The following is a 13,201-nucleotide window of genomic DNA, read 5'->3' as shown; positions in this document are numbered from 1 at the left end:
CGGTTCTGGCCGGACTTGTCATTTTCAGCAAGAGCCGGGGGGCTGCTGAGGGCGGGGGCTCGCTAGAACCACAGATGTGCTGCCCAGATCCCCCTCATCAGGGCCCCTCGTCCCGCTCCTGCCGGCTCACAGTACCGCCCCCTCCCCAGTCCACTCCTCAGGTCCAAATTCGAGACGACAAACTTAATGAACAGATTTAAATCCTAGCTCCGCACCTGCACCTGTGATGTGACCTTGAGCACAGCACTGAAGGGAACACTTGAGCCTCAGTTTCCTTCCATGTGAAACGGCGATGAGAACCCTGACCCCCGGGAGCTGAACCCAGCGCTCAGAGCGAGCGCTCTGTAAGCCGGCAGTCGCTGCGAGGCCCGAGGCCAGGCACTGGCAGAAACCACGGACACGGCAAGGGCTGGCCACTCGGTTGGTAGCCGGGAAGCCATGCTGCCGGCCATGAGGCTGCCCAGCCTGAGCCAGGAGGGGGATCGACAGGATTGGGGGTGGGGGAGAGGGGGCCGGTTCCTGAGAGAGGCTGTAACTGTCCAAGCCCGAGAGGAGCCGCAGGGACTTCCTTACACACCCGGAACCCTAGTACGCTGGGTACTGCCAGGAAGCGACCCAGCCCTACCTCAACACCCCAAGCCCTGGCCCTCAGTTTTCTCATTTGTGAAATGAAGGACATGGGCTAGATAATCCAGAGGCCCCTTCCAGCTCGAACCCTAGATTGAATTATTTTAATGAATGGTCCAGTCTCAAAACCCCAAAGCAGGAAGTATACATGGATTCCAGAAGGCTTCGCACAGATGTGGAAGCCATAAATGGCCACTGAGAAAGAGTGGGGAACCCTCGAGAGGACAGGTTGGACTCCATGAGCACAGAACCTTGGACAGAGTGGACGTCTGTCTGGCCCAGTCCCGAAGTTCCTTGGGTGCCTTTGAAAATCACTCGCTAGGCCCATGTCCTTGGGCAAGTAGATTAGTCCCTCGCAGACGCCCTTGAGGACTGCCTGCCAGCATCTCACTGTGTTGCCTCTTGGAGTTCCTCCCGGTGAGGACACTTCAAACCCAGGTCTGAAAGTCTGTTTGAGAAAGACAGGCCAGGGGTCAGAACTCCAAAGCCGAGTCACCTGTTAGTACCAGCCCTTGTCTTACCAGAGAATTCCAAGGTGTTTGGCCAAATTACTCAGATGCCCCTTAGCAGTGAAAGGCCGCAGAGGGGCAGCCGGGGCTACATTCACGTGCGGAAGGACCTTGGCTTGCCCCTCAAATGTGCTTCTCCCCAGTCCATCCAGAGGCACAGCTGAGGGAGTTTGGGGTGACACAGCTATGAAGTCACACACAAATTTGTTCTAGCGGGAGTCCTGGCTCCCTTCTAGGGGAGGAATAAACACATCTAGCCCCTATGAAACATGTGGGTGTCAGTAAAAAAAGGTCACCAGCTGCCTCATTCTTGCAACACAGTTATTGGCATGAGGAGCTACTGGGCAGTGAGCCCTGGGCCAAGCTCCAGGCTCCACAGTGAAAGGATAGTCACGGTCCCTTAGAGCTAATTGGCAAGGCAGAGATTGATCAAATAATCCCATGGAGAAGTGTGTCATTAAAACAGCGTTCAGAGCCCTGAGGATGTAGCGTTTGAGAAGCGAGCTGAAGGGTCAGGAGGTGTTAAGGAGATGAGGTGAAGGAGCCAGGAACGGGAGTGACAGGCAGGGTTGGGAACTGATTCTGACACGGGAACAGAAGCCACATGCGCAAAGGCCCTGAGGCAGAAGGAGCATGTCGTGAAAGGAGCCACAGTGGCTCTGGAGCAGAGGAGACAGGCTGGAGAAGGAAGCAGATGCCAGACCGGGCAGACCTGGTGGTTCCTGGGTGAGTCCAGCTTTTATTCTCCCGACAGTGGGAAGCCACTGAAGGGCATTAAGAAAACTACTGCAAGCAAGAATTGGGGAGTTGCTGGCTCCATAGTGTGGGGGACCCTACAGTCAAGAATCAGGAGCTGTCAGGAGAGCAGTGCTCATCTGAAGCTGAGAAATCGGCTTGGATCCCAACTGAAGGGAACCCTGCTTCTCTAGAGGCCGAGGAGCAAAGAGAGAGAGCTGGGGCAGGTGTGCCCAGCCACGGTGGGCAGAGGGCGCGAAAGCACAGAAGCCATTTCTAAAACCCTCCCCACTCTCACCCCTCTCCATGCCCAGAATAAGATCCATGCCAGGACGTAGGGTTTGGAAGGATAGTGTAAGTGTTGGGAGCTTAAGGGGCTTGTGCTGAGCTAAATATCTTGCAATTGTTCAGCTAAAACTCCATCTGGATAACACTTGCCCCAGTTCCCTTGTACTGTGGCAAAAACAGACCTGCAATATGTCAGTACCCAGGTCACACAGCTACGGACAGGAAGCAGAGGGCCTGCAGGGAAAATTAAAGGGGCAAGACCAGGAGTCACCCGAGGAGACCCTCGTCGCTCCTAGCAGTTCCTAGTAGAAACAGCAAGCTTTGGGTGCTGTTTCATCCTAGGGTGCAGACTGCAGGAGCAGAGCAGAACTTGCCCACCAATTGCTACCTTGGGTCCATTCGTACTCATTTTACTTTGTAGGGTTTTGAAAGCGTGTTCTCTCCCACCCTCGGCCGAATGCTAAGCCCCTCGCTGAAAGAGCTCTTCTCACTTCAAAAGCACTCCTTGGTCCTGATCCCTTCCCAACTCAGTTATTCATCCAGAAAAGTGTGTACCATCCTCATGCCTCTCCCCCCACTGCTTCTGTTCTAGGTACCAGCCTCTCGCTGGTGCCTCTGCCTCAGTCTCCCCACCCCACACTAACTCTTGTTTGGTAATAATTTTCCACAACACAGATGTGATTCAAACCTTCCAAGTCTCCCTATTTTCTACAAGTTAAAATCCAACTTCTTAAAATCCAACATTCAGTCTTTACCACCTGACACCCACCTACCTTTGCTGCTTCTTCTCCGACCCATTCTCTGCCCTGCCTTCCCCATCTCATCACTCTGGTCACCCCAGTCCTTGAAAACGCTGTCCCCCAGCTCAAGAGGGCCACTCACAATTATCCAAATACATTGCTTGCTTTCCCACCCCAAAACTTCTGCTCATATAATCCTCTCTGCTTGAGATATCCTCTCCCTCCCTTCTCTACTTACATGAGTCATACCTACCGTGCAAAGTGAAATTCAAATATCACCTTCTTGAAATTAAAGCCGTCTTGTCCACACTGTCATGAACTGCACTGTGTCTCTTCATCTGTGCTTGTACATATCATAGTCTGAATTTTACTGTGTTTAATTGCACGTGTGTGTGGCCCAAGTAGAACGGGAACTCCTTGGGATCAGCCAGGCATCTTACTCCATTTATACGCCCTAGTGTCTTGCATGGTGACTCTCTTATAACTGGTTGAATTTAAGTGAATTGCAGCTCACAAGACCCTACATGATCCTGCCTCAGCCCACCTCTCCAGGTGCGTTCCGAACACTTTCTTCCATGCTCTCTCTCCAGCCAGCAACCTCTCAGCTTAACCAAAGGGTCTTCAGAACTGGTTCCCTGGGCACGGGTACCCTGGGCCCAGACCACGCCGGTGAGCTGCAGCTGCTTCGTTCTCTCTTCCCAAGATGAAGGGATGAGGAAACTAGTGCTATTGAGGCCCAAGGCAGAGGAGAGAATGGTTCCCAGGCAAGACTGCCTGGAGAGGAGGAGCAGGGAACCCTGACACTGACATTGGGGGTTGAAAAGCAGGACTTCTCTGACTGTGGGTGGAGCAGTGGGGACTGGGTAGGATGGCAGACACCCCTGGTTCCCTAGACCAGGTACGTTCTCTTCCTTTTCCCTTCTTTTTTTTTTCCCCTTAGAATGTGATTTATTATTTGATTTTAGTTAATTCACTTAATTCTTCATTTCCTCATCAATGAACTCTTTTTTTTTTAATTGGAGGATAGTTGATTTACAATGTTGTGTTAGTTTCAGGGGTATACAAAGTGAATCAGTTATACATATACATATATCCACTCTTTTTTTAGATTCTTTTCCCATATAGGCCATTACAGAGTATTGAGTAGAGTTCCCTGTGCTATACAGTAGGTCCTTATTAGTTATCTATTTAATATATAGCAGTGTGTATATGTCAGTCCCGAACTCCTAATTTCTCCCTTCCCCCGCTTCCTTTTCCCTTCTGTCAGAACATTTTTCTAATTCAGCTGCAACGTGTTCAGTTTAAACTACTGATTTTCCAGCAACTAGGGGTGTCCATATGACCCAGTTCCAGCCAAGGAGATGGGAACAGAATTATACTCAGGAAGAATTCTAAGAAAGACACAGTAATATGTCCCTTTTGCCCTTTGCCCTTTTCTTTTTCTCCCTTCTTCTGCTCCTTTTCTTCTTCCTCCTGTCCTTTCTCCCCCTCCCCCTTCTCCTTTTTTTTTTTATTGAAGTATAGTTGATTTATAACTAAGTTATAACAACAATGCTGTGTTAGATTCAGGTGTACAGCAAAGTGATTCAGTTATACATATATATATCTGTGTTCTTTTTCAGATTCTTTTCCATTATAGGTTATTACAAAATATTGAATAAGGTTTCCTGTGCTATACAGTAGGTCCCTGTTGTTTATGTATTTTATGTACAGTAGTGTGTATCTGTTAATCCCAAACTCCTAATTTATCTCTCCTCTCCCCTTTCCCCTTTGGCAACTGTAAGTTTGTTTTCTATGTCCTGTCCTTTTTTTTTTTGTCAGAAACATGGATGGGATGCCTGAAGATGAAACAGCCATCTTGCAACCATGAAGAAAGAAGTCTGCAGCTAAGGATGACAGGGCAGCAGCTCGAGAGAGCCATCAACAACATCTGAATTACCTCATTTCAGAGTTCTCGTTACATGAGAAAACTCAGCTCCTAGTACATAAATTTTTTTTCCAGGCTGAGAATTTTTTTTTTAAAGATGAGGACACAGGGATGGGGGGCAGAAGTTTGTACAGGCCAGGTCACCCCTCCCTCCCGCCAGAGGCTGACAGTGGCTCTTCTTGCTGAGTCTATCAGAGGTGGCACCGGCTGTACCCCCCAGTACATAAATCAACTGTAGTTGGTTTTCTGTCCCATGCAGCCAACACACCCCTAAGGGATACAAGAGGGGAGAGCAGCCTTTCATCATGAGAAAGCAGAAATTCAGCACAAGCCTTCCTCCCCTAGAAAACCTACACCTGCCACTTACAGCCCCACTGGCACACACTTGACACACACCAGCACATCAGAAACACAAATCCCAGCGTCACTCTTTGTGGAGTGCGTCCTGCATAGTCCCTTTCCTTAGCTCTCTTTATCTGGGTCTTGATTTTTGGAAAAGGAAGGAAGCAAAGGCAGTCAGGGCGGGGGAAGTCTGAAATAATCTCTCCCTATCTTCCCACAGGAAAACTATGACGTATGTCAGGAAGCAAGGCATGCCAAAGCACGGATGAGATTTGTTTCTAAGTGAAAAATTCACCCCAATCCCAGTAGTCTGGAAAACCAGTTGCTGCCTGATTAACTTAAACTTGTAAGCATGTAACGTCACCTCAAGGTGCTGATCTCTAATTATGAGCACACTTCTTCCAGAGCCGCTGGTTATCCAAGTTAGAGCACATGACCACTCCTCCCCCCACCCAGCCTTTCCACTCTGCAAATATGCACCCATTTGTCTTTTCCCAGTGAATGCAAATGGGAGAAAACTGAGTGGTGTTGCCCTTTGGAGATAATAACGTTGGAAATTCAATATCTAATGGCTCCCAAACAAGACCAGAATAGCTTCGTGTTTCTGTTATCCCTATGCACAGAGAAGCTGACAGCCTGTTAGCATAAGCAGGCATCTGAACTCCCCGCCCCTCCCTGACTGCCTGGAGCCAGCGTGCATGGCGAGAGACACCTGTTTATCATCATACACTTTCTTCCAACCCACTGGATCCAGGCTCAGAACAGAGGCTGTAGCTGAGTTTGGGGGCCAGGAAGAACTATAGTGACCCAGAAGGCACCTCCATTCAGTCTCTAAACCAGCTTTGCAACTAGACAATAACCCATTAGTCTAGGCACATGTGCTGGGCAAGTAAGACTGATCTGAATCCACTTATTATTTCTCACATCCCCAACATCCCCCCCCCCCGACCCCAAAGCCCAAGCTAGAGTTCAGGAAAGAAATTAAAATGGTTTGGGGCTGGCAGACTGTTGAACTTCTGTATAGAGAAGTCACATGAAGCCTGCAGATTAACTACCATGAGGGGAGGAGCTTCCCTACAGAGCAAAATCGGGTGCCTAGAGACAAACCTGCATTTTTCCCGAGGGGGACAGGGCAGTAGCCAGAAGCCTGGCATCCTGGGCAGGTCAGCAGACCCCCTGTGGTCATGGAGGCTCTGTCTCTCTCTCTGTTTATGTTGGACTCCTGGGACCATTGCCTGCTCTGTCCCTCTCAACCCTCCTGTAATTCACTTGTCTCTTTGATGATGCTGTTCAAGTAATTGCCTCTCAGACCAGAGGCGTATTTGATGTCCACCATTTCAAGCATTATCTCTATTGATTTTCATTTTTCAGGCCTTGTACAGAACCTTAGATGTAGCTGGTGGGAGGTGACAGGTATAAAACACTCAACATTCTAGCCACTCACTCTAATTGTAAACATTTATATAGCCTGTGGCACACAACTCCTTCCCGAGACCTTGTTAAAAAGAGAATCTGCAATCATCTTCCTAAATTTAACTCAGGACTTTCTTTTTCAGAATCAGGAGAAGGGATGCAATGATTTCACCCAGGGAACAGACTAAGTTGTTTACTTTTACATGGTGAGTAATTTGAAGACGGGAGGGGTGTCTGGGTTATGTTTTGAACCCTCTCCCCTCTCACCAATATAATTAGTGTACGGTCAGTATTTACTGAATGCAAATGATGGGAATGATATTGACAGAGAAGACCACCACGCGTCAATAATTAGCCCCTATATGGGCGCTGTGAGGCAGTCTGAAGCTGTGCCTTGTCTGACGGGAAGGAGAAAGGGAGAGATGGGAAGCAGGCTCCCTGAGACGCGGTTTGCAGACACCGGGTGCAGCAGACTCATCTGGAGGCTTTTTTTGTCCTTTCTGGCTGTGCCTGGCTTCATGCAGGATCTTAGTTCCCTGACCAGGTATCGAACCCGTGCCCCCAACATTGGGAGCATGGAGTCTTAACCACTGGATCACCAGGGAAGTCCCAGGAGACTATTTTTTCAATTACGGTAAATTGTGTTTCCAAAGATGGCCTCTCCCATCCCACAGGCTCTTCTACAGTGAAACTTCACCACTCTTCCCACTGAGAGTCTGGGCTGGCTCTATGTCGTGTTTTCAGCAACAGAAAGAGGCAGAACTATCATCGTGTAACTTTCTAGACTGGGCCTTAAGAGATCTGCGACTTCTGCCTTAGACATTTGGAATGCCACTTCTTGGAGGCCATCTGCTTTGGAAGAAGTCAGACTCCCCCTGGAGAGAGAGGGAGGGACAGACAGACAGACAGACCACGTGAACATTCCCAGCGCAGCCGAGCTGAAGGCAGCCCCTTGAGTGATGCTGACCGCAAACCACTGAGTGGCGCCTGAATCCCTGCTCCTCAGATCATGAGTAAATGAAACGGTTGTTGTTTTAAACAGAAAATTTGGTGCATAGACTGCCATGTTGTTTTCAGAAGACTTGAAATACCAATGATAGTTTAAAAACTGTACGCCTGATGAAGGAAGACAATTTAATGTTTCATTCGGATCGAGAGGTGCATCAAGTTGAAGGACAGCTCCAATCGGCAAACAGGTGTTTCATGACGGTATCCAAGAAGAAATGGTTGGTGATAGACAATTCAGAAATGCTTCCCCAAAATGTGGATGGTTCTTTAAAAAGTTTCAGGTCACAGCCCTTGCAGAGCACACGGAGGCCCAACACGCTGATTCTCAGTCCAGGAAACGTGGGTCTTCCAGGTATTAAAAATAATCAATATATAAATAAGTATAATAAACAAACAGAAAATTTGGGAACATTTTGTTCTGCAGCCATAGCTGACTAAAACAAGGTGACTGGGTCCCCCGCAGGCCCATGGATCAGACTCTCCAGGGATCGACCTGGGCATCTGTATTTTTACAGGCCCTCCCTGGCACCGAGAAGGAGAATTTGGTCTCCCCCTTATTCCTCCCATGGCCGCTTCATCCGTGACCCCAGACTCAGCAGGTCAAAGCTGCAGGAACCCAGGCCAGGGACACAGAGTAAGAGAGATCAAACAGACTCAGAAAGGCAGAGTCTTGAAGAAACAGGGCACAAGAGATATCTGTGTGTGGAGCTCTGAACTAGACACAGGAGAAGAGTCAAAGGAAACAGCTATGGAATATTTGAGCCAGATGAGACCTTAGAGAACATTTTGCAAATTGGGACCCCAAGGCCCAGAGAGGGGAACTGACTGGCTCAAAGTCACAGAGCTTATTAGTGGCCCAGTGGGGACCAGAGCGAGGTCTCCTGAGGACTGGCCTATCCTTCTTCCCTTGCCCCACCCATCTCTCGGGGTTTCTGTGTCCTAACTGAGCAGTGGAGAAAACTCACGCTTTCCTAAATGCATGGAAAATATTTTAAAATATTAACTAAGCTGTGTACTTGAGTGCCTATTATTAATGTCCCAATCCAAGAGAAGGATCAGAATAAGAGGTGGGACTAATCAGGGGCATCTTCCTGGAAGAGTTGGGCTTTGAAGGAGGAGGGTTGGGGGTTGGGATGGGAGAGCAGGCTGAGGCTCAGAGGTTGGAATTGTTAGACCTGCGCGGTCTCCTAGGAGTTTCGACTCGCCCAGGAAACAACAAGAGTCGGAAGTCGATGCAAAACACAAGAGGTTTATTGAAGGCCGGTGCACCGGGGTTCCTTGGTCCTCACGCAGGAGGTCGAAGAAGGAACCCTTTTGGGCGCGAATATGTCAGTTTTATAGGTTCCCACTTCCCCGTATGTAAATTATAGATTTGGTTGTGTTCTCCTGCTGATTGGTCCCGGCTTAGGCTCGGACCAGAGAGGGAACTTGTCCCCAGCTGCCTGATTGGTCTTTGACAGACACCTTTTTTACATTTTGTTATCTCCCTCCTTCTCCCCAGCTGCCTGATTGGTCTTTGACAGACACCTTTTTTACATTTTGTTATCTCCCTCCTTCTCGGAAGGGGGCCGAACATCCTGGAAATTCACCCATTGTCTAAGAAGCCCCTATTGTCTGGAGAGTTCTTAATCATTAGCTGGAACAATGTCCCTCGAGTCCCACATTCCCCCCTTTTTCTTGTGACTACTGATTCCAATCATGGAATCTCAACCTTCTGTTCGTAAACTTTGGTACTGTTGTCTTAACATTAGAACTTGTACAGTACTGATACGTTCTCTAATAAATGCTATCAAGCGATTTAGAACACATGGTCCAAAAGTTAAAATCAACAATAAAACAATAAGAGGTCCCAACAGAGTAGAGATTAAGGTGGTAAACCAGGGGGACTTATCAAACCATGATTGAAACCATCCTTTTTCGTTCTCTCTCTCCCTTTGCCTTTTATCTAAGCGTTCCCTTAGTTTATCCATGGTTTTTGGTAATGGTTCCTGAATGATCAATATAAAAGCAACATTCTTCTTTTAGAGCGGCGCATAATCCCCCTTCCTTAAGAAACAGCAAATCTAGGCTGCAACACCATTTCTGAAAGTGAGGTGAGTGATTCCTTTAGTTGAGTTATGGAACTTTCTAATGCTCGAAGGTCGATGTCTACAGCCTGTCTTAAACTTGCATAATACTGGGGTTGTTGTATGAGGGCTGTGGTTCCTGTTCCTATCCCGGCAGATATTCCTAGTCAGTCAGTAAAGGCAGTAAAACCAAAATTATAAGTCTTAGGTTCGTAGAAGCTTGAGTTTGAGCGGGTTGTCGGTTCTTTGGGCCCGCCATCCTGATGATGCCGTCGCTGGTGCAGCCTTCACATGTGAAGCATGGATCCAGGCAGCGATGCCGTCCACTTTTATGGCCGTTGGGGTGGTGAGGAGGACGGTGTATGGTCCTTTCCATCGAGGTTCCAACATCTGGGTTCGATGCCGATGGACGTATACGGAGTCTCCGACTTGGAAAGGATGAGTTTCTCCCGGTGTTCCCGGTTGGTAGGCCTTGGCGAGTTGGGACCATTTCTTTCTGGACCAATTGGAGTCCCAGTAGCCTAGCATATAAGTCAGTGTTATTTTGACAATCAGGTTTTATTTCTTTTCCTAAAGTGAGGAGGGGAGGCGGGGCACCATATAATATTTCAAAAGGAGTAAGATGGTATCGGGAAGGTGTATTTCTAACCCGGAATAGGGCCAAAGGAAGGAGCACCATCCAATCGGTACCGCCAGTCTCCAAGGACAATTTAGTTAGGGTCTCTTTTAGAGTCCTATTCATTCTTTCTACCTGACCTAAACTTTGGGGTCTATAGGCACAATGTAATTTCCAATCAGTCCCCAAATATCTGGCCACATCCTAACTTACCTGGGCGACAAAGGCTGGACCATTATCAGACCCTATTACCTTTGATGCTCCAAATCGAGGAAAAATTTCTTCTAAAATCTTCTTGGCTACTACAGCAGCTGTTTCTTTCTTTGTTGGGAAAGCCTCTATCCATCCTGAAAAAGTGTCTACAAAAACTAAAAGGTATTTATTACCGTACCTTCCAGGACGCACTTCGGTAAAGTCCACTTCCCAGTAAGTTCCTGGGCGGTCCCCCCTGAGTCTCTTTCCAGTTTCAAGTTTCCCTTTGCGAGCATTTACCTGTTGACATGGGACGCATTCCTGCACAATTTGTTCAGCTAATTTTGTCATTCCAGGGGTTTCGTACCCGGCTTTTTGTAACAAGGCTACCATCTTTTTAGTCCCCAAATGTGTCCATCTGTGCATCTGTTGTAACATGGATTCTGCTTGCTGAGGGGACAAAGTTCCTTTTGTTGTGGCCGGGATGATTTCTTCATCGCGGCCTGGTTTTTCAGGAACTTTATCTGACAGTCCTAAAATGACTTCTCCCGATGCTATTTCTCGGGCCACTTGGTCAGCCATATTATTTCCCCTAATTATTGGGGTATTTCCTTTTTGATGTCCAGGGCAGTGGATGATACTGACTTTAGTAGGAAGCATGAGTGCAGTCAACAAAGCCACGATTTCGTCTTTGTTTTTAATTTCTTTGCCATCTCTAATGCCCTCGTCAGGGCAATTAATTCAGCTCGTTGGGCTGAGGTCCCTTGTGGTAGCGCCGCTGCCCATATGACTTGATTTCCGTCTACCATGGCTGCCCCAGTTCGACGCTTACCTTCCTCCAGGAAACTGCTCCCATCCGTGAACCAGGTGAAATCAGCATCAGGGAGGGGCAGGTCCATCAGATCTGGCCTACTGCCGTGTGCTGCGGCTAGTACTTCCTGACAATCATGTATGATGGTGGAGCCTTCCAAGTCAGGATCAGGTAGCAAGGTGGCTGGATTGAGTCCTGTGGCTGGAGCAAACTTGATGCGATCTGAGTTTAGCAACAGGGTTTGGCAATGGGTCATCCTGGCATTAGTTAGCCACCTATCCGGTGGTTGACGGACTACATTTTCCAGGGCATGAGGAGCTGTTATCGTTAGATTTTGTCCTAAAGTTAGTTTGTCAGCATCTTTGACTAGAACGGCCACTGCAGTGATTATCTTTAAACAGGTGGGCCATCCTGATGCCACAGGGTCCAATTTTTTTGACAAATAAGCAACTGGGCGATTCCAGGGACCCAATTTCTGAGTCAATACTCCTTTTGCAATGCCCTTATTTTCGGCCACATATAAATGAAAAGGTTTGGTTACATCTGGCAGTCCTAGGGCTGGAGCTGAAAGTAAAGCTCGTTTGATTTGGTCAAAAGCCCGTTGTTCCTTATCGCCCCAAACGAAAGGAGTGCTGTTTTTGGTTAGGGGGTACAATGGGGCTGCCAGCTCAGCAAACCCTGGAATCCATAGTCTACAGAATCCGGCCGTCCCCAAAAATTCTCTAACCTGCCTGGCGTTTTGGGGAGCCGGAATTTGGGCCACCGTATCCTTTCTGCTCTCCGTGAGCCATCTTTGCCCCCCTTTTAATAGATACCCCAGGTAACTGACCTGTTGTTGGCATATTTGTGCTTTCTTGGCTGAGGCTCTATATCCCAGGGTTCCAAGTTCCGTTAACAGTTTTTCAGTACCCTTGATACAATCTTGTTGGGTCTCAGCAGCTAATAAAATATCATCAACGTATTGGAGTAATGTTACCTGGGGATTTGATTCTCTATATAATGCCAAATCCTGATGGAGGGCTTCATCAAAGATGGTCGGGGAGTTCTTAAATCCCTGAGGTAGCCGTGTCCATGTCAGCTGACCAGACATTCCCGATGTTGGATCTTTCCATTCGAAGGCAAAGTAGGGTTGGCTCAGGGGAGAGAGTCTTAAACAGAAAAAAACATCTTTAAGGTCCAAAACAGTATACCACGTATGTTGAGGTGGAAGAGTGCTCAGGAGGTTGTAAGGGTTTGGAACTGTGGGGTGGAGGTCTGCCACCCGTTTGTTTACCTCTCGTAGATCCTGCACCGGCCGATAATCATTTGTTCCTGGTTTCTTTACCGGCAGGAGAGGGGTGTTCCATGCTGATTGACATCTTATTAAGATGCCCAAGTCTAGTAGCCTCTGTATATGGGGACGGATACCGTCTTTGGCTTCTCTACTCATGGGGTATTGACGGACTGTTATTGGGGTGGCAGTTGCCTTGAGTTCCACTAGCACCGGGGGCCGATTTTTGGCCATCCCCATTCCGGCAGTTTCTGCCCAAGCTTGAGGGAACCGAGTTACCCAATTAGTAACATTAACTCGTGAGGATGAAGGCTGCTCGTATAATTTATATTCATCTTCTAATTTCATAGTCAATATTTGAAGTAACCTTCCCTTATTATCAGTTATGGTGGGACCTTCTGGCTGAAAGTGAATTTGAGCCCCCAAGAGTAAATCTCTTCCCAGCAAAGGATAGGGGCATTCCGGAATAATCAAAAATGAATGGGTTACTCGTCCAATCCCAAGATCTACTGTCCTTCGTGTGGTCCATGAATGTTGTTTATTCCCAGTGGCTCCTTGTACCCATGACCTTTTAGCTGAGATAGGACCTTTTGAGTGGAGAAGGACGGAGTGCTGGGCTCCGGTATCTACCAAAAATTGAACAGGTTCCCCCTCCAC

The 13,201-nt window shown here is 48.0% G+C and overlaps 1 long non-coding RNA gene across 1 annotated transcript; it reads left to right on the top strand.

The window, feature by feature from the left end:
- The first annotated feature begins 4,727 nt into the window (after positions 1-4,727).
- Positions 4,728-8,527, top strand: LOC141279244 (uncharacterized). Its single transcript, XR_012333214.1, has 3 exons — positions 4,728-5,514; positions 6,725-6,787; positions 7,256-8,527. It is a non-coding gene; the product is annotated as an uncharacterized lncRNA (long non-coding RNA).
- Positions 8,528-13,201: the final 4,674 nt, after the last annotated feature.

The sequence above is a fragment of the Tursiops truncatus genome, chromosome 8 (assembly GCF_011762595.2).
Source record: "Tursiops truncatus isolate mTurTru1 chromosome 8, mTurTru1.mat.Y, whole genome shotgun sequence".
NCBI lineage: Eukaryota > Metazoa > Chordata > Mammalia > Artiodactyla > Delphinidae > Tursiops > Tursiops truncatus.
Note: the sequence above shows the minus strand (reverse complement) of the source record. Positions and strands in the feature narration are given on the sequence as shown.